Below are 21000 nucleotides of genomic sequence, written 5' to 3' on the forward strand. Positions count from 1 at the left end.
GGCAAGTGGTACCTTGTATGGTAGCTTTGGACGCCAGTGTGTGACTGTGTGTGGATGAATGAGTTGTGCAGTGTAAAAGCAAAGAAGACTAGAAAAGTGCTAAACAAGTTCAAGTCCATTTCATTTAGTAGTTAACTCTTTAAATTGAGATTTTGGTGACTTACTTTTCATAATTTTGCATCATCACTTAGCATAGAGTTGTACAACTGTGATTTTCATAAACTCCGATAATGGTAGTGTAGTGGCAGTGTGCATACCATTAGCATCCATCCATCCTCCATCCATTATTTTACACTTATCCGGGGCCAGGTTGTGGGGGCATCAGGCTAAGCAAAGGCATTCCAAACGTCCCTCCCTCTCCCCAGCAACGCTTTCCAGCTCTTCCTGGTGGATCCCAGGGTATTCCAAGGCCACAGGATACATAATCCCTCCAGTGTGTTCTGGGCCCCCTACCAGTTGGACATGCCCATAAATGGGAGGTACCCAGGAGGCATCCTGATCAGATGCCCGAGCCACCTCAACTGGTCCCTTTCAATGGGAGGAGCAGTGGTTATACCCTGAGCTCCCTCCAGATGTCTGAGCTCTTCACCCTATCTCTAAGGCTGAGTCCAACCTTATAGTGCAGGAAACTTATTTTTGCCACTTGTATTCCACAATCTTATTCTTGAGGGTTGGAACGTAGATGGGTTTGTAAATCAAGAGCTATGGCTTCCGGCTAAGCTCCTTCACCACAACGGATGGGCACAACACCCGCATCACTACTGATGCTGCTCTGATCTGCCTATCCATCTTGTGCTCCATTATACCCTTACTCATGAACAAGACCCTGAGATACTTGAGCTCCTTCACTTGGGGCTGTGACTCACTCTCAACCCAGGGAGAGCACCATACCATGAGCACTGCTTGTTTATAACCATAATAGAATGGAGGACACTATATAAAAGAATAATAAGAAGAGGAAGGACCTTTAGACATGTTTGTGGAGAAATATCAGAATGATGGGCTTGCCACATCGTAGGATGGATTAATGTACACACTTAGCATTTGGATGCTCAAATAAAATGTCAGACAGAAAATATAATGCACTATATTGTGAATAGGAAGTGATTTTTGTTGCAGCGCTAAGTCAGGATATTTCAGCCTCAGCGCCATCGATTTTCTGTTTAAAATATATCTAATGTAAGTTTTCCTACCTTATAGAAGAGGAGCCTTAATTGTTGGAGTATTATATGGTCTTTCCCTGTTGTTGTGAATTCAAATCTGGCTTGAGATTTGTTTGCAAGTGGGCTGTCACAGGTGTTAATTTATTATTCAGTGTCAGCTGGTTATAAATATTATACCCACATCAGGAGCACTAAACCCAGCAGTAACATACAGCACGAGCAGGGGATTCAGACAATAATGCAGAGGTGGGCCCTATTACCTGATTGTATCAGTTTATTGTCTTGCTGTCAAACATTAACAGATAGTAACAGTATTAACAGTATTTCAATTCTATCTGAATGTCATGTTGAAACAGTGAAACAGCTGCACATTGTATTCAGTAATCAAAGCAATTATTCTCAAAAAAATGCAGGGTTCATACACATGTTTACCAATAAATTTCCATCACTTTTCCATTATAATTTAATACCTTTGCAGCAAATTTTCATGAACTTAAATTCTTTGAAACATCTGTGTAAAACTTTACATGAAAAATAAGAATAAAAATCCATGACAAAATTTACTAGTCCTTTTCTTAAAATAAGGAGCCAGTTGTATATACACTGTACATGAGCACTTGCGTTCACCACTTGCAAATGTGGGAGCTATCTGGCTGTTGAAAAAACCATGACCTATAAAAGTTTGTCTGTGTCCTCGCATGATTTTTATGATTAACACTAGTGAGAATTAGCCACCTTTAGCACCCCTAGAACCTCTGTAATTAGAGTTTTGTTTCCAGTCACAGCACCCACAATGGTCCCTAGTTTGATGTTGAACAAGAGAGAACATTGGTCACTGGGGTGAAAACACCCAGGTAATGAAGCTCATTCATGCAGTAGCCTATTGCTTAACATTGGCTCCTTTGGCTTATCTCGTAAGCGATGTTCTTTGATGTTTGAAATGTTGAACATTTAACTACACAGTCCACATTTTGCACGTCCAGGGTCCTGGTCTTTCTTATGCCATGCCTTTTATTCTTGCAAGTGAAGCCAGATTATTAAATCTGCATTTTCCTAGTATTGCAACAGTTTTTGCCTCAACTATGTAGAGTCTGATGTTACCCACACGGAGAACGACATACTGTAACGTCTAGTGACACGATTGATCTGCCCAAAAATTAGCACAGTATATGCATTATACTCTCATATACATGTATTTATAAAGCACATTTTTGTGACTTATTCCAAATTTTTAGGGTTTATTTATTTTTTCCAAAATTTCTCCAAGTCTAGAACTTGCTTTATTCAAATGCCATGATGACCGTACAAATACTGAGAGTGACAGCATTGGTAATGTGTTCAAATGCTTAAAATGACCTGACATTTTCCTGACAAATAAAGCCTTTCCTCTCTCAGAAGCGTAGACGGGAGTAGTGTGATGTTGTTATACTGTACTGTCACAAAACTTCTAAGGTAGGAGGTCAGGTGAATGGTTGGGTATAAAAAAACAGAGCAACTTTTGACACCAGAAACTGTTGTTTGCATCATGTATGCTACCAATGTTTTCTTTTTTAAACCTTAACCACATATACCCCTTTCCCCCCAAATTAGTGCATGTTCATAAATTAAATTTTAAACAACGTTCAATCGCTGCTTAGAGACGAATTGTATTTTGTGGCAGCCTGTCATTGCATCTCACAGGCATAGTGGCTAAAATTAGTAAATCTACCAGGATGTTGTGTTTCCATCAAGGCTGATTGGAGCTGGAGTGGATAAAATACCTGTGACCACTGCAGAGTCATTTGACCTGAGTGTGAACGCTGATTGTAACCTTTCCCATTACATTAAAAAGCCAGACGTTGGCCCATGTTTTTTGTGCAGATGGAAAGGGGCTATAGTTTTCAGTTGCTCAAACTCAAACTTAAGCAATGCCTCATTAATCATTCTTGTAATGGTCATTTGGGTCATTTTGGACAGTGTCAAACACTGTATTTTGCCATTAAGGTATGAGGACTTGTTCAGTGTTACAGTTGCTGGTTAGACTTTTTAGCAAGTGTTGGGTCCTAGATCCTCCTTTAAATCTGGAAAAGGGGCCATGAATTGAACCAACCAACCTCACACTGTAGATACCCTTTTTCTTCTTAAACTCCATTTCGTCTCGCCACTCCTCTCCTTTCCTTTCCATCTCCTTCTCTCTCTTGTGGACCCTGGGATTCTTAGGGATGCGTGTTGTTAATAATTCAGCCTGCAGGATGGATTTTGGTCTTCATTTGGAGCAGGAAATGCCTTGCTCCACTGAACAATGCACTCACGCCCAGGCCCCTGATGTGTCTTCAGAGGCAGAAATAGGAAAAGCCTTTTCCCCTTAGATGGCTGCTTTTAAATGCACAGTGTCTGGAAAAACAGGGGAAAGAAAATGGACAAGAAAGACAGTAGCAGTGATTTTATGTTTCTTTTCTTTGCATGCTCTGAAAACACAGCCCTCAACAAAGAAGTATTACTCTCAGTAGAGGACGTTTTCATTGTACAAGGCACCGGAAGAACATGGACATTTTTAGAAACATCCTTTTTTCCCACTTTAAAGTGCCTCTAATAGATTTTTTGGTCATTTTTGCTCCATTTCCTCTCTCAATCTTTCTATACCTTGGTGTTTCAATTTTTTTCCTGTTGCATGACACATTTTCATGTGGTGACATATTAGTATCCATCAGTTCTGAAGGGCGATCAGGGAGGCCTGTCGACTGCTGCATGTCATACATTATAGCACAGAACTCATTTCCTGCCTGAGTTTAACAATGTCTGTGTCCTCTGAGAGGTGAGACTATATGAGGGGACACATCATGAGGTTCTACATTTCAGATATTGTGTGTGCACATGTGGAAAGAAACAAGACCTAATATGGCCAGAAGGAAATGGGAAAAATTCATGTGTCCTCCACCGTGACATTCAGTGTCACTCTGGCAACACACTGTGTGATTAATTAGGCACATGTTGGACTGAATTTAGTCATTGTGTTGTTGATTATAAAAAGCAATATGTTAAGTAGTGTACTATTGAAAGATATATATAGAAATGAATGCGAAATTCGAAAATATAGAGTAATTATCAACCGCATAGAAATCAACCTATGGTCAACAATCACTTTTAACAGTGGAAAAAAAAAAGCTTATGCTTATTTTTCTTTTGCATAAATAAATGAGATATTGTTTGTTTACAACTGCGATTGCAATTTATTTCCTACTTCCGGCACCATTACGCTCCGTTTCTCCCATCTTGTCAACACCCGAGTAGGAAAAATCCAACACCTCTACGGTCCGACGGTCAACGGAATCGCTGCCGTGCTGCGCACTAGTCCGTTACTATCCGTCATTTTCACCTCCACTGGAATGAATGACTTCCGGTCAGCGTCAATCCGTCAATGCATTAGGTTGAGCTTTAGTCTTGTACACATACAACTGTCCGTTTCGTTTTCTTCATGTATTTCCCACTCCAAACTGACCACACACACACAATCTAAATGTGAAGCAGTTTTTCTCTTCTGTGCTTTGGATGCTCTGACACCTCGTTTGATTCGTTAGAGCCAATAGAATGATGCTATACCCATCAACACAAGATTGACAGCACTGTAAGCCAGTCAGAGTCAGCAGAACGCCGTTGTGGCGTACATCTATATATATATATACATATATATATATATATATATATATATATATATATATATATATATATATATATATTTGGTTGTAATTTCTATTTATGCGTTGCTATAGTGATCCAAGCAGCATGTGCATCATTTTTGTTTTGCACTCACTTGCAGCAGGGAAAGAGGTTGTAAAGAATTATAATTCCAAATATAGGCCAATTTCTATATTTGTTTCAATATTAATTTTATAAGTTGGAAAGGTGACACATATTATGGCTTGAGTGTACGAGTCCACAGTTGTTGCCATGGTTGCCTTTAACAAAGTTGGATCAGTGTTCTGGAAACACTTGTATTTAAAATAATTTCAATAAATGAATTTTGTTTTGGGGTTTATCTTTCAAACTGGATTTTATATATGCACAGTCCATTAAAAGTATACATCAACCCCCAAATCACCATCTGTATATCAATTTTTGTATTATCAACTGATATCAATATCAAAACATATTTCTGCATGTCTCTAGTAAATGCAGAATCCAAAAATGGCCAAAAAAAAAGGGAAAAAAAATCTCAATGAATTGAAGTAAAAGGTGTCTGTGTCTAACAACAGCAAAACTATATCAAAACATTCTAATTCATATACAAACAGTCATTTAGAGGTTGAGGTGTTTCTTTAAAATCTTACATGCAACTACTCAGATCACTATTAGAAATGCCTGGCTCACCTAACAGAGAGAAAATATCCCTAACATCTACAGTATATTTAAAGCTAACAGAGGAGACTCTCGGCTCAGTAAAAAGAACGGTACTTATTATTTGTTGAAGCACTTAAAATGACCTTTCACATTTTGCTGACAAGGACCTTTGGTGGCCATGTGAATTTTCACTGACCAGAACAAAGGCAGAAAAAATGTGACTTTCTACAAGGTAGATCCACAGCAACCTCACAGGGAAGACATCAGGGTGGATGGATGGGTCAGCCAAGTGTGTGACTTTGAGACAGGTGACTGCTGTTCGTATCTTGCTTCCCACTGTCACTCAGCATTTTCTTTTAACCGTTTCCTGACCTGGTTAGGTTTTTGTGCCTTAACCTAACCAAACCTTAACTGTCGCTGAATCAGGTCAGGAAATAGTCATACAAATGACAAGCCCTTAAAGGGATAGTCAGTTTTTTTTAAGTCGAGTTGTGTAAGGGACTTAGTAGTAAGTGTATTATATACAGTAGATGTCTGTCTAAAGAGGTGTAGACAGACATCTACTGTATTATATACAGTAAATGTCTGTCTACACCTCTTTAGTTTAGAGAAACTGCAGGAGAGAAATGTGTTGTTGCAGACAGGGGCAACAGTACACTATATTTAGTGTATTTTCACAGCTTTACCTTTCCACCAGACAGCCCATCCAAACGAGGAAGCCATTAGTCTTGGTTCAGGCTCTGATGCCTCCCTGTTATTATTTCATAACCTTCATAAGTATGGGCACAACGCTAGTTAGTTTGGCGTTTGAATATTCCTTCTAAAAATATTTTTTTCTCATTATGTCCACAAGAGGGCAAACTAATGCAAGGAAACATACTTGTATATGTATTTATACAAGGAAACATAACTACTTGTAGGTATTTTTATTTCAACATAAACGTCTTTGAAAACATTTACATACCTAAACATTAAAACACATAAAACAATTATCTATAACATTACGTTATAAACGACCGTGGACCTCTCGCTCACCCCCCCTCTCTGACCAGTCAGGCCACACCGCCCGCGGAAGCGCTGCGAATAGCCTTGAAGTGCCGAGAAGCGAAGCCAGTTTCTTTTCGGCGCCCATGTTAACCGATTGTGTCATCTACACTGTGGCTGGCTCGGGCCCTGCAGCGATCGTTTCAGTGTCTGGTCTATTTTCTGCGCGAGCCGCGAGCGAATGTATCAAGCAGTGTGTTCAGTGCAGCGGCTCAGGCCAATGCCCACTTGCAAAGAGGACAGCTGAGGTGGTGTTTTTTTTTCTCCACAATCGAATATCAATTTTCACATTCGAAGGTCCATTTTTTTTTCAAATTTGAATTTAAATTCTAATTTAGAATATTCGTTGACAGCCCTAGTGTGTGTGTCTGACACAGACAGCAAAGGAGCAGTCTGGAATCAGCAGAGCAGTGCCACCCTAAATTACACCAAACACAGTAGAGACTCTGGTCATAGTTTTTTTATTACATTTACCAGCCAGTGTGGCAGATAGTCTGCCAAGATGTACTCGCCAAACAGAAATTCTACCCATATTTGGCACTTGGCGGGTGTTAATTTTGGACGCTGCACTGACTATAGATAGGTACCTCATACAATCTCACTTCAAGACAGCTGGACAAAATCTATCTGCTGACGAAGATCATACAATATGAACAGCCCAGAACAGCTATTAATTGAAACTTGTTTTGAGTTTTTTTTTTTTTCTTTTTCTCAGCAGTTTCAGCAACTTGTAACATATATGACGTTTAGTTTCTAGGACTTCTTGAATAAGAGACTTACGGGGGTACATAAATACAATAGATACAAACAGAATGTTTGGCCTGTGACTGAAATAATAATTACATTGAAACAAACAAGTTAACACTTGTTTACGTCATTGGCACCTGCCTATTAAATTATTAACCATCAATGTTTGTTTTCCACTGACCATAAATTCAACAAAGTATACATTTCCTGCATAGTCTACAATCTGATATTTTTAAATGTGCAATTACTTTTGACTCTGTCGATAGTTAAAACTCCAGAGAAGTAAAACAGCTGTGGTTAGAGACAAGCGGAGCCATGTTTTCTTTGTGTGCTCTCTGATTATTCACTGTATCAGAGATAAAATATTCATTCTGTCAGAAGTAGAATAAACAACTGCAGCATTTCCAGGCCATTTGCCCCCTCTGGCTATTAAAGACAGCATCAAGAGCAGATATCTTACATCAGACGAATAACGTTATAAATTATAAATGAAGTTCGTTGTTGCATATTAGGGTGCATTGAACTTCATTCATAAGATTCATGAAGAGCAAGTGATGCAACAGATTTCCTACAGTGCCCATCACTGTAGCCTTGGGGAACACAAGGCTGATATGTAAATATGAAATCTACATAGGCACAGTGTGATGACAGTTTTATTAATGAACAGTCTGCCTTTTCACTCTAACCTCAAGAGGAAGCAACAGTGTTGCTGTTCATGATTGTGACACTGATGAAGGCTGGACAGCCAAAAACATGTAGTGTCACACAGGCGACATCTGTTCCCCATATTCTGATCTACAAATCAGAGTATAGTTTCATTTTGTCTCCTAAACCTCCTCAACTCCCTGCTCTGTACCACAGAACTATTTGTGCCTTTTTTAGGGGGAACTGTGGATATTTTGGGGTAGATAGCAGGGCAGTGATATATGCCACATAAAAGTGGTTTACATCATCTGAGAACTTGGAAACTAAAGATTTTTTTGAGATTCAGTACCACACTGTATCAAGTTTTTGAGTGTATAAGGGCTGAGAACATTATGACAGAAGTATATGACAGCCATTCTCACTCTCAGTTATGTCTCATAAGTTGATTGAAGATTGATGGATTGATACCATTTGTTACACAGATGTGGTGCTAAATTTCAGCATTTTTTTACCACTATAATACCAATAGGACAATAATACCCCTGCCTTTTTCACCAAAATTAGTTAATGTATGCAGGTTTTTTCAACGTGGGAACATTGGGTTCTAAAATTAGGTGATATACTCCTTTCCTGTTGTCAGTAGACGAGTTCTGTGTACATGGCTCTGCAGTAGATAAGCATGCTTTTGTTGTTCTTTAACTAGTGTGTCAGGTTGGACATCACAGACAGGCCAGAAAACAGGTTACTAAACAGTAAAACAGCAGAGGCTAGTGAAAATGCAACAGTGTTTAATTCTTTTTTATATCTCTTACTTACCCAGTTTCTCTTTCAAACTCTGTGCTGAATAGAATTGGAACTACGATCGAGTGCTGCTTGAGTGGCAAGGAACATGGTCTGTCATTGCATCTCGCTGGTGAAGGGGCAACATAAACATGTTCTCCCAGGTGCTGTATTTCCATCACTGTCGATTGGAGCTGGAGCCGATAATGTGACTGCTTCAGGGTTATTAGATCCGGATGTGAATGCTGATTGTAACCTTGCAACCATTAAATACAAAAGCCAGGTGTTAATGGGTTTTCTGTGGAGTGGAAAAGGGGCTAGTCACCAAGACCTTAAGGAACGACTATGAAAAACCCATGCTGTCATATGGTATCAAAAACCTTTGACATTTGGAGATTTCTGTAAGAACTGCGTTTTTCATCAGTTCTATTCTGGAAACTGCTGAGAAACCCCCTTATTGTCAATATATCTTGGAAAGTAGTGTTAAGGTTGTTATGTTTCATGAGGCTCTGAATGTCCCCAAGGTCACTATACATCATTTTATACAGTGATGTCTGTTTATAAAAATGGTCGTAATACAATGAAATGGCTACTAGGGGGGCAAATATCATCAAACCTGAAGGAAACTAGGCTCATTGAATCCACAAGAGTCTCAGCATTCCCAACACATTCTCACCCCGACCTTGTCACATATCCATGTTTGGTCATGGACTGTCCATGTGAAGACTACCAAACTATACTGCGGGTATGGAACCTTAAGGTCATATAGGGCACATCGTATTGATTTTCAAAAACGGAAGCAGGAAGTGTTGAGTAAGATTAAATATTTATAGATGAATGTCAATATGATTATCAAAACACCATTTTCACTGCCTATCTGTTGCTGAAAGTGGGCATTAACACCAACTGGAGATCTCATCACCTTTGATTCCTGTTCAATTTAAGGACAAAGAAGCTCTCTTAAACATAGTGATGCTTTGGAAATGCGAAAGTTTTCCTTCCAAAAACACTGGGTGCTGCAGAAGTCTCTGTTCATCCAAGTGGTGAGTTTAAATGTTAAGTAGTCATCTGACCAAGCAGTGCTGACAGAACAATAGCAAACCAGCAGTCCGCCATTGTTTTTGTTGTTTACAGTATTTGGTTATTGCACAAAGCATCAATAGGCATGCACGATTTGAGAAGATGACATCATTGTTTTCCAAACTCTCTGTTTAATACATACACACACTTGTCATAGTTGACCAAAAATAAACATGGAACTCTAATACTTAATACACTCTTCAGGGTGGTGTTTCATATGGCAGTTGGCTAGATAGCTTCCCACTTCCTCTATTTTCACTTCTATAATGTGTTGCCCCCTCTGGATCACCCTCTATTTTCGACTTATTAATTCTACCTCAATCCTCTCCTCAGTCTCTTTCTGTCTTCATCTCCACTTTGAGATGACAAGTCCTCCCTCCTCCCCTTCCTCCATCATTCTTTGCGCCAGACACGTCTGTGTCTATATATGAAATGGAGGATGACTGACAGGCCAGCTACTGGAAATACCTATCACCTTCTTTTTTCCTAGCGGCTAAAGCCCTTTAAAAGTGTCAGAACGGGGGGTGCTGGTAGGGAGACGGGGGTCTTATCTCACCTAAACACCTGTACCTGCTCCATAGTGCCATTTAAGGCCTCATCGCTGCATAAATAGGTGACAATGCTGATTTTTGTGTCCCTTTAAGAGATGCTGCAGGCTAACCGATTAGAGAGCCCTGGGGATTGTGAACGCCCTTTCTCTCCAACCACATCTTTATTCTTGAGTCTGAGACACTTTAATTCTTGGCCTTCATATTTGCAAAGATGTTTGCTGTTTTGAAGGGGTTTTCTGAGTGAGAGCAAACATTTGAATGTTGAAGATACGCAATGTCGAGGCAATGTAGAACATGAACATTTGCTTCATGCTCTGAGTATCTGAGACTTCCAATGTGTTATTTGTAAAGATAAGACTTAGGGTTGGACTAAACGTGTGGAAGAGCGTGTTTATATTCACTTTTGTGTGTCACTGTATTCGGTTTACGAAGAGTAAAATCCCTGCACCAACTAGTATTGCATCATGTATTGTCATATATACATACATACATATTTATACATGTATGAACACATACATGTATAAATATGTATGTATGTATATAAATGAAACAATTTTCAATATTCTGAAGTACATCGCAGTGAAGCAGCTACTCTTTACAAAGTCTAACTGTGTAGATTTTTTATTTTTTATTATTTTTATTTTCAACATGTGTCTGTGTCAGTGATAGCCGTGGCCAGAGGCATTATGTTTTTGGGTTGCCAGTCCATCAGTCCCATTCTTGTAAATGCGATATCACAATAACGCCTTGAGGATTGTTTTTTTATTTTTTGGGAGGGATGAATTGATAAGAATTTAGTGGTCCTAGGTCAAAGGTCAAGGTCACTGTGACCTTGTCTTTCTTATTCTCGTGAGCGTGATATCTTAAGAACACCTTCAGGAAAATTTCTTCAAATTTGACACAAATTCCACTTGGACTAAAAAACAAACCGGTTACAAATGTTTCTCAAACTCATACACTATTCTTACTATTATACTATATATACTATTAAATTCCTACACTACTAATGACAGAATTTCATAGAAATTTTTAACTGGCTAAAATGATGAAATATGACATTATATATCTAAAAGGTCAAAGGTGAACTGCCCTTTGACACCCTTATGGTCTGAAAATAAACACTTTTCTGGCCATTATTCAACATCATATCTCAGGAACATAAGGGAAACCATTTGGTCAGATACTGACTTGGTGACAGTAATATTGGATGTCCACCTTGAAACTGTACTGAAGATCTTCTGTGCTGCTGGGGGGGGAGATGTGTGTGAAGCATCCATGTTTTGACAGGCATGGATGTAAACTGTAACTGCAACTTGATTGGTGTGTGGAGACATACAATACAACCACAAGGCGGTGATTCTTGTTTTGGATGGTTTCTTCTTGATCATGGGAATCAGAGATAAAGAAAAACATCTCGGTGTCAAATTGACTGAATCATTAATATATAATACCATCATTACTGTTCTGAGGTGTGAAAGTCTGAAGTCCTTTGCACAGCAGTATAATACAGTGCGGTACAGTTAAAATGCTGGCAGTGAAAAAAGAATTAGAAATGATGAAGGGGTTTGATGCAAGCATGCATGATGAAGTATGGGTTGCCCACTCTTCCAGACCAGTTTCAGTGCTCCTGGTCAGACATTCTTCCATGTGTTTGGAATTCTACAGAAGGGATATACAGCATTGTTCTTAAACATACTCCCGCAGTTGGTGTTTTGATGACATGGTGGACAGTGCTGTAACAGTCACTCCAGAATCCTGGTTGGGGTTGGGCTGAGATCTGGGGACTGTGAATGCCATAACATATGATTCATTAACGTGATAATTTCCATACTCGACAGGGCATTCATCGAGCTCTGTCTTGTGCCCTCTACAGAGTTATCTTCATTAACATTTCTATACTCATTTATTCAGATTTTTCCTTGACTTTGTCACCCATACAGTTTGGAGGTCATATGTGAAAATCACATTGAAGGAGCAGTGTGACATTTTCCTGCAAAGCTGGAAGCTGAGATTTGGTGTCCTCCACATTATTCTTGTATAAAGACTGAAATGTTAAAATCCTATGATTCATATGAATCATTTGTCTAATGCTAATACATTTAGTCAGATTTTAAAAGCAAAGTTTGCCGTGGTTCAGAGTTTGGTGACTTGACATCTCGGAGACTCAACAGCATATCCGCGGACTTTATTCCTCATATTTGCTCCACACAGCTTTACATAGTGTAGCTCTAATATATCATCTCTTATGTAACAGTAGTAGCGGTTGTTGTTTATTGTGTCATGCATATAACTAGCCCAGCCTAAAAGCAGCAACAAAAATAGTGTTCCAGTAGTAAAACTGAGAAACGAAAATTGGTCAGAGGACGTAGCGTATTACATTCATTTTATAACAAAGAATTCTCTCTCACAGGCTCCACAAATAATACCTCTCATAAAAAAAGATTCTCTTAACAAAACATACCTTTTTATTGGCATAATGTTCTTATTTTTTATGTGACAATGGGCCTCACGCAGCAACATTTTCTCAACTTTCTCTTATTTTCCTTTCTCAATTTTCTGTTAAGAGAACAAATAATAGAAGTCAACTCCAGACGCACCAAACGTTCTCAACCATCCAAATGTGCTCTTACCCAGATGTGTTGAATGATGAATCCCACTCAATCATAGGTCACCAATTAGCAGAGGTAAAGCCCCCTAAACACTATATAAGGGCAAGTGTTGTGCTGTGTGCAAAGACTCTGGAACATGCTCAAGAATTGAAGAGATGCCACCAAAAAAGGCTGTAAGGTTATTAAAATTATCAAAAAGAAATGCAGCAAGTCTTAATATTTGAGAAGCTGGAACCATGAAATATATTTTGCATGACAAGAAGACTTGTCATTCAAGACTTAAATGATTATCAAAGCAGTTGCCAATTACTCTTCTTATCAACTGGCTAATGGTTTCAGCTGCACTTGTAGATTTTCATATGGTTGGTGTTTGTCTTAATTTGTAAAGTAAGTGTAGCTGAGTTGAAGAAGATAGTAGCATGAAATTAAAATACTCAAGTAAAAAAGCACCTCAAATTTGTATTTAAGTACAGCACTGAATATACTTAGTAACATTCCACCTCTGGTCAGCAGAGGGATGCACAGTGACTGAAATTATAGTAATTGGGATTATTTGACAAAGTATAGCAGTATTTCTTTAAGATAAGATAAAATATACTTTATTGATCCTCCAGAGGGGACAGTCAAATATCATAGCAGCACAAGACAAAAACAAAAAGAATTAAATAGAATAAGATAAAAGGAAAAAATAGAAATTAAAAATAATAATAGATAAATAAAAAAATAAAATAAAATATAATTTGGTCCTGACATTAAATAATCCAATCGTTAAAATTACTGCAAAACACAATCTAAGTTTGATCATATGAAATTTATGCATTTTTTTAAATGTTCCTCAAATTTAAATCTCACGTTTCCTCTTGCTGTGAAATGAGATGAGTTGTCGACTGTGAAATGAGATGTTTTTCTCTTATCTTGGTAAGAGTGCTCTCATAAAATGTTCTCTTACCTAAGAGAAGAGCATGACTGTGTTGCTCTTTGCACTATGTCAGTTGCTCTAAGCATCAAATATTGCAGCAGATGGATTTACATTCATAGACTCCAAAGCGTGCCTTCAGCATTGGCACCGCATGCCAAGGGGTGTGCCAAAGCATTGGATGACCTGGGAATGAGAGCAGGCTGATACTTATGAGAATTATAAAACAATAACACAGAGGCTCTGTTGTCTGAACCAAGTCAACAAACTGTATTATTCCTTTCAACCTTGACAAAAGCAGCACATACCAGATCCACTCCATCCGTTCTTACCTTTCACAATAAAAGCCTTAGACATACACAATGTGTAACTGTTTACCAGGGGGACCTCAAATTCACTCAAAGCATTTCACTGAAAGGAAACTGAATAGAATAGCTTTCAGTAGCTGTGACTATGGAATAACTTATTCCAATCAGACTGCCAGGTGCTGCTCTGGAACAATGGGACCCCAGAAGCTGTTGCAAAGTCACACTTCCAGCAAATTTATTCTCATAAAAACCTTTTATTCCAAGAGTGTAGCAACTGTGGCATATTTGCATAGCCATCAGTATGAATAGTTTTGATGTGAAATAAATGGCAGGCAACTATTTTGCATTTTTGTGTTGATTATTCATCATGCACCCGCTGTGTAAAGGCCTTATGATGTAGGTTATATCATAAATTGTGCGTAGGATCTGCAAACCGGAGTTGCAACACATTCTCACTCTGACTTTGTCACATATCAATGTTTGGTCATGGACTTTCCACGTCCAGATACGACGTGCAAGGTACCCTGGGTACGTTGGTTGTTGACGTTCTGGGAGGCTGTGTCAACTTCAGTCTGTTACATGTATTGTCTATTTTCAAAATGCACTTCCGTTTTCACAGGAAATGTACAGTTTACATACAGTCTCTTTCAAAATAAATGCACTTTGTCGGTACACCACAAATTTACGTTTTTTTTTGTTTTGTTTTTTTCCTTCAACAACAAAGGCATGCGGTTAAGTTTAGCCAATGCATGCACATTGTTGGGTTTAGGCAACAAAACCATGTGGTTGGGTTAAGGACAAAAGAACAGAGTTTGGCTTTACAACACCAGCCTCCCAGGTGAATGTCTGTGGTTGTTGGACCCTCCCATCCACCCTACTTGGACTTTCACCACCTTAACTTTTGCCCTTTTCCCGCTGCGTTTCCCCTTGTAGCTGTTTAACCATAACTGCGACCAGCCATGTATCATGCCAACATAAAAGAACGGCTTTTCACGTCATGTCTGACATAGCAAGTCACTGACCGACGGCTGGATTTGGAGTGAGACCAAGCTGGATCTGCTCAGAGAGTGTATTGCACAGTACAGGATGAAAAACGGTATGATAAAAACCATGGCCAGACTGAATATTTTTAATCCAATTGTTACAATATGACATCTTAATGTTGTTTTCCCCTGGAGTGTCAGAAACATTTATTTGAATGTAAAATGAGGATTACCGCCAGTCTTACTGTAGCTCTCTGTTGCAGCTTGACTGGGCTCTACACCCAGGGAGCCTGTTAAATCTCTAACACTTAATTAATATGTTGACTTTAATTAGCTGTCACTGGGCTGAGAATAAGGCAGGGGTACTGGAGGTTTGTTCATGGCAGTCGAGGCACAGTTCCGGTAAATATTAACAGCACGCTCACATACTTAAAATTGCTGTTCCAGTGTTTTTATATGGAGTGTGGAGTAGACTTCACCAAAAAAGGTAATTGAACATAAAATTTAAGTTCCTATTGGTTTATGAAGCTCTGTGTTATTTTGCAGTGGAAGCAACAAGCTGTCATTACTTACTGAATAGTACATTTGGGCTGATAAAGGGGCCAGGCTTTTTCATGCTGTTCTTTACAACAGAAGAGTTTTAAGAGAAGCCAACACCATTAATACATATAAAATAAATATCTATTAAAAGTCATATGACCCATCACTTTAATCTTGAAAGTGATGGGTCATATGACTTTTAATAGATATATGACCCATCACTTTAATCTTGAAACAAAAACAGATGTGAGACAAAGCTAATTGTTTAGCACCCAGTGGGCCTTTCAGACAGCTTTGATGCCTTCTTTTTAAGGCAGTCGTCAAAGTCAGAGACAAGAAAATTAGAGGAAGCCCAATAAACTCTATGTTTTTGTCCAATGTCAAAGAGGTGCAATTTCCCGCTAAGAAGCTCAACAGTTTTATGTCGGAGCAACATGCCTGTTAAATTTTTGTAGTGGGTTGAAATCTCCCTTTTAAAGGGACATAAATGCCTATCACTTCTTCTTTAGCGCTATTATTTCATTAGAGATTAAAGTGAAAGTGAAACTGCTTTGAAGTAATGTCATCAAAGTCGGGGAGTCTGTAGGGAGAGAGCTGATTTAGTGGATGGCAGGGATAAGAGACTCTTAATGGAGAGCAGTGCTTTCTGTTTTGTTAGACGCAGTTAGATGCTGCAGCCTGGTGAGTGACTGCTAATGAATGACCAGACAGGTCACACACACACACACACACACACACACACTCAGATGTAAAAGCCAACAAACAGTTTCAGTCTCTTCTGGGGTATTCACTTGTGTTTCTTCTGTCTCTCTGGACCAACATCCAGAGGCAGATCCCGAATCTTTAAGGTTTTAGAATACATTCAACTTTGTGTAACTGAGCTATTGATATGTACCCATGTCGTTTATACTACAATGCTATGTAAATCTAATAAAATTAAGTAAAGGACTGCATTCACATTAACGAATGTAGCTGTGCATACGCTCATTAATGAGCTCTAACATTTCGTTTACCACGTTAAAATATGAAAAAGGGGAAAGGCTGGTGCCATTTGTGCCATTTTTCTCAATGTTCCCACTGGTGGTTGACTTATTGGACCTTGTTAACACAGCCTACCTCTTAAATTTCTTCAGCCACCTTATTGAAAAGATCAGAGTTACGATATTTGCAAATATTCAAGAACCTGTAAACCTGTCTTTCACAATTTTATTTCATTTTATGACTTTATGTTTACTTACTTCCATTTCATACTTGTATTATTAGGGTCCAGGCAGCTAAGCTGCCAGGACACTATTGTAATCCTAGGTATTCTTCTTCTTCTTCTTCTTCTTCTTCTTCTTCTTCTTCCAAGGAAATCATACTTCCCATGGGTGAAAACTCACCAAACTTTGCACAAAGGTCCAGTCTCATGCCAGATATCCTCAGCTGTAAACTCAAGCCAATAGTCCTGATGGTGGCGCTACAGCAAGCCTCTAAAGTTCAAAACTTTGAAAATTGATAACAAATCAACCATACGTTCTACAACTTCACAACTTTCACCAAACTGTAGCCCCAATACTGAAGAAACTTTTGTACATTTAAACCTATTAAAAATTATGAAATTCATCACTCTGTTTTTGTCAAAAACCTATCTCCTCCCACATTTTTTGCTCAGTTGACACCAAACTTGCTACAGAGCAGATTTTTGATTTATCAAAAATTAAGCCTACAGTGCATCAAAATGTTTGACTGTAAACGGTACTGTAAACATATACATGCAAATTCTTGCTAAATAAATCTTCAATGTTCATGAAAAAAAAGACAAAATTCTAGTCATGGTAGATGATGTGTGACAAATTTCAGAATTTTATCTCAAAAACTGAATTTTTAACAGCATTTTGAATTTTGCTCTAATGTGAACAATTGGAGTCAATGTAAAAATGGCAAATTTAAACATCAGTTTTTCACTTATGGAGCAAATCAATCATTGTTACAAACAAATTACCAACATCTCCATGCTGTCTAGATGCAATATGTGTATTTTCAGATTTTTGTCTTAATAACTGAATTTTTTACAGTGGTTTCAAATCTGCCTTCCCATGCACGGATGGCTGCTTTCCTACACAACAGTGAATAGCTTAGTCAATTTGTGAAGCCACTGTTGACTTGTTACTTGCCAATTAGCTCAGAGTGGTAGATGACCGTCTTAGGTTCCAGAGGTTGTGGATTTGAGCCTTAACTGGTGCAGAATCCACATTGTAATGTAATCATCTTCTTGTGCTCCAGCTTATTGCTTAAAAAATGCCTGAGCGTGACTGATCACTGTGCAGCATCTTCAAGTCTTTTTTCTGCTAGAAAATCTGCCTTCTCATGCTTGAAAATAAACCAAACTTTGCACAAAGATCCAGTGTCAATATTTCAGTGTGAAACCATCTGAGGCTTCTCACTTTGCACATAGCTCAACTAGTTAAACATCAGTTTTTCACTTATGAAGCAAATCAGTCATTGTTAAAATAAATTACCAACATCTCCATGCTGTCTAGATGTAATATGTGTATTTTCAGATTTTTGTTTCGATAACTGAATTTTTTACAGTGGTTTGAAATCTGCTTTTCCATGCATGGACGGCTGCTAAACCTGCACGTCTGGCTTAGTCAATTTGTAAAACTACACATGAATTGTCACTGACTAATTAGCTCAGTGAGATAGAAATTGATTCTTAGTCTCAGAGGTTGTGAGTTCAAGCCTCAGCTGATGCAAAAGGCAGATTGTTTTGCTAAATTCCTAAATGTCTTCCAATTCTTCTGCTTGTTGCTCAGAATTGCCTAAAAATGCCCGGACTCGACCCATCGCTGCACAGCAGCTATAATTAGGGACCGAGCCCGGACGCAGAGGACTGCTCACAGAGCAGTCCTCGCCCTATTGTTTTTGGTGAGTTTATTCTTTCCTTCTTTCTCCTGCCGCCTCTTTGAACTGGAATTTGACCCCCAAAACATGCTCAAAAACTCACCAAAATTGGCACGCAGAACCGGTGAAAAATTTTAGAAAATCATGAAATTAACCCCTAAAGTGCCAAAATGGGCTCTCTAGCGCCACCTAGGCACACAAAAATGGCCGCTACGGCCTGTAGGGACGTCGTAGAAACATGAAACCAAAACTGCCGTGTTCGTCTCATGAAGACCTAAAAATCACGCGCTGACACCCCTGACCTAAATCCAACAGGAAGTGAGCTATTTGCCCTTTCAAAGTAAGATTTTGCCTTAAAACTGCCTTTCCTAAAAAATCTTCTTGTCATACACCGTTTATCCAATCGGCTTCAAACTTGCACAGATGACAGATCAACACCTTCTAATCAGATCTTATTTATAACTTTTTCATTACTCGCTTAGTTTGGATTTTATGGCCTCCTAAAGGTGAGACGTCAGAAAAACGTCCTGACGATCTTCGAAAGCTGTCCCATAGGAAATGAATGGCAGCAGGGGGGAGAAAGAGACCAATCTTTGGGCTTTTTCTAGCCTTTACAGCGTCTCCATACTTTGTGCTACAGACTCCATTCCAACTCTCAAATGTTGCCACAGGTCTCATCTGTTCACTCATATTTTCAACTTTTTCATATCTTTTACCGTTTTTAATCTGTGCCTCTCAAAGTACCATGAGCAAAAGTGGAGAAATTCTCAGTTTACAATGGGTGTGTATTGCACGGAATGCTGTGAGCTAGAGTGGAGAGGGCTCTAAAAATCGTCTAAAACTTTTGTCTTTAACTCGCTGCCATGGCCACAATTTTCACTGTACACACACAATTTATACCACAAAACGTAGGAAAATTTGTCCTGCTCACAGATATGTTGACATGGAATCTCTCACACGTACACATTTTTGCTGAGTGGCTCCAAAGCAAAGGGAGAGCTGATTTTTTTCTCATTCACTCCCATGTAAACTCAGAGGAGAAATTTCTGGAAACAGCTGGGGTGCAACACATTTTTGACTGTAGAAATATAAAACACAACACGTGCGTTCACGAGAAGTGGCTGTCTCTCACCATCACTTTATTTTCTTGATGGGACCAACGGTTTGGGTATTGCAAGAACTTGTTCAAGGAGTTAAAACCCATATTAAACAGCCTTTGCTGATCTGCTCTCTCATGAGCTCTGTGTGTGCACCTCAGGTGCAGGCAAGTCATTAATCGCCATGACAACGGCTGCACACACAGACACGCACACACGGCTCTCTCTGTCTGTGTGTCTCACAATCTTTAAAGGACAGATTACAGCAGCAGAATCTTCATTTGAAACAGCAAATACACATTATTAACCCCTACAGTGCCAAAATGGGCTCTCTAGCGCCACCTAGGTGCACTAAAATGGCCACTGCAGCCCGTAGGAATGTCATAGAAATATCAAACCAAAACTGCCGTGTTTGACATACAAATCACGCGCTGACACCCATGACCTAATTCCAACAGGAAGTGAGCTATTTGCCCTTTCAAAGTAAGATTTCGCCTCAAACATGCTCTTAAAAAAAAACATCTCCTCCTACACCGTTTATTGTATCGGCTTTAAGGACGCACACATGCCAGCTCAACTGCTACTAAACAGATCTTCTGTATAACTTTATCAACGGTTTGGGAATGGGAAGAACTTGTTCGAGGAGTTAAATCTCCACTAAAACAGGTCTCTTCTCTGTGTTCTGTCTCTGTCTGTCTCTGCTCTTCTGCCAGGTGCACATGGCAACCGCTGTCACACACAAACTCACAGAAACATGATGTGTGTGCGTGTCTACATCTTACATGCAGATATGACATGGCCACATTCTCCATTTTAACCCTTTAGGTGCCAGAGTTTATTGAGGAAAATATTCCATTTTCATTTCAACATTTCAAAAGACTGTGGCTTGAAAGTGGTGAGAGATAGAGGCATACTGTAAATGAGAAAAATATTCATCATGACCCAAAGTTTGTCATGGGAGTAAATTAACTCATCTAATTTGCATATTGTGGCGTCACTAGGCGGCGGCCATATTGGATTTCATAAAACAGTAAAACAACATTTTGAACATATTTACACAGTAGATTTCTTTTGTTTTGTGCTGTTTTTGTCATCTCATCCTCAAAATATAGGAAGAGGAATCTGGTGGGAAGAAATTTGCTCATCTAATTTGCATATTGTGACATCACTTTGATGGACTGGGGGCTCATCCTACTCTCCAGTGTGCTATGTGTGAGCTCAGCCCTGCGTGTTCTTTAATGAAGCAATAGGAGAAGATATTCGGTCTCAGTTAATGTAGTTTATTAAGCAGTAAAGGAATAAAATTACAGAGCTCTGGGTCTCAACTTCACGTC

The 21000-nt window shown here is 39.0% G+C and overlaps 1 protein-coding gene across 1 annotated transcript in view; it reads left to right on the plus strand.

The window, feature by feature from the left end:
* The window catches only part of naaladl2 (N-acetylated alpha-linked acidic dipeptidase like 2), an 814243-nt gene that overhangs the window by 52754 nt on the left and 740489 nt on the right, over nt 1-21000 (plus strand). The gene's annotated exons all lie outside the window — the stretch shown is intronic.

The sequence above is a fragment of the Epinephelus lanceolatus genome, chromosome 6 (assembly GCF_041903045.1).
Source record: "Epinephelus lanceolatus isolate andai-2023 chromosome 6, ASM4190304v1, whole genome shotgun sequence".
In the NCBI taxonomy this organism is placed as follows: domain Eukaryota; kingdom Metazoa; phylum Chordata; class Actinopteri; order Perciformes; family Serranidae; genus Epinephelus; species Epinephelus lanceolatus.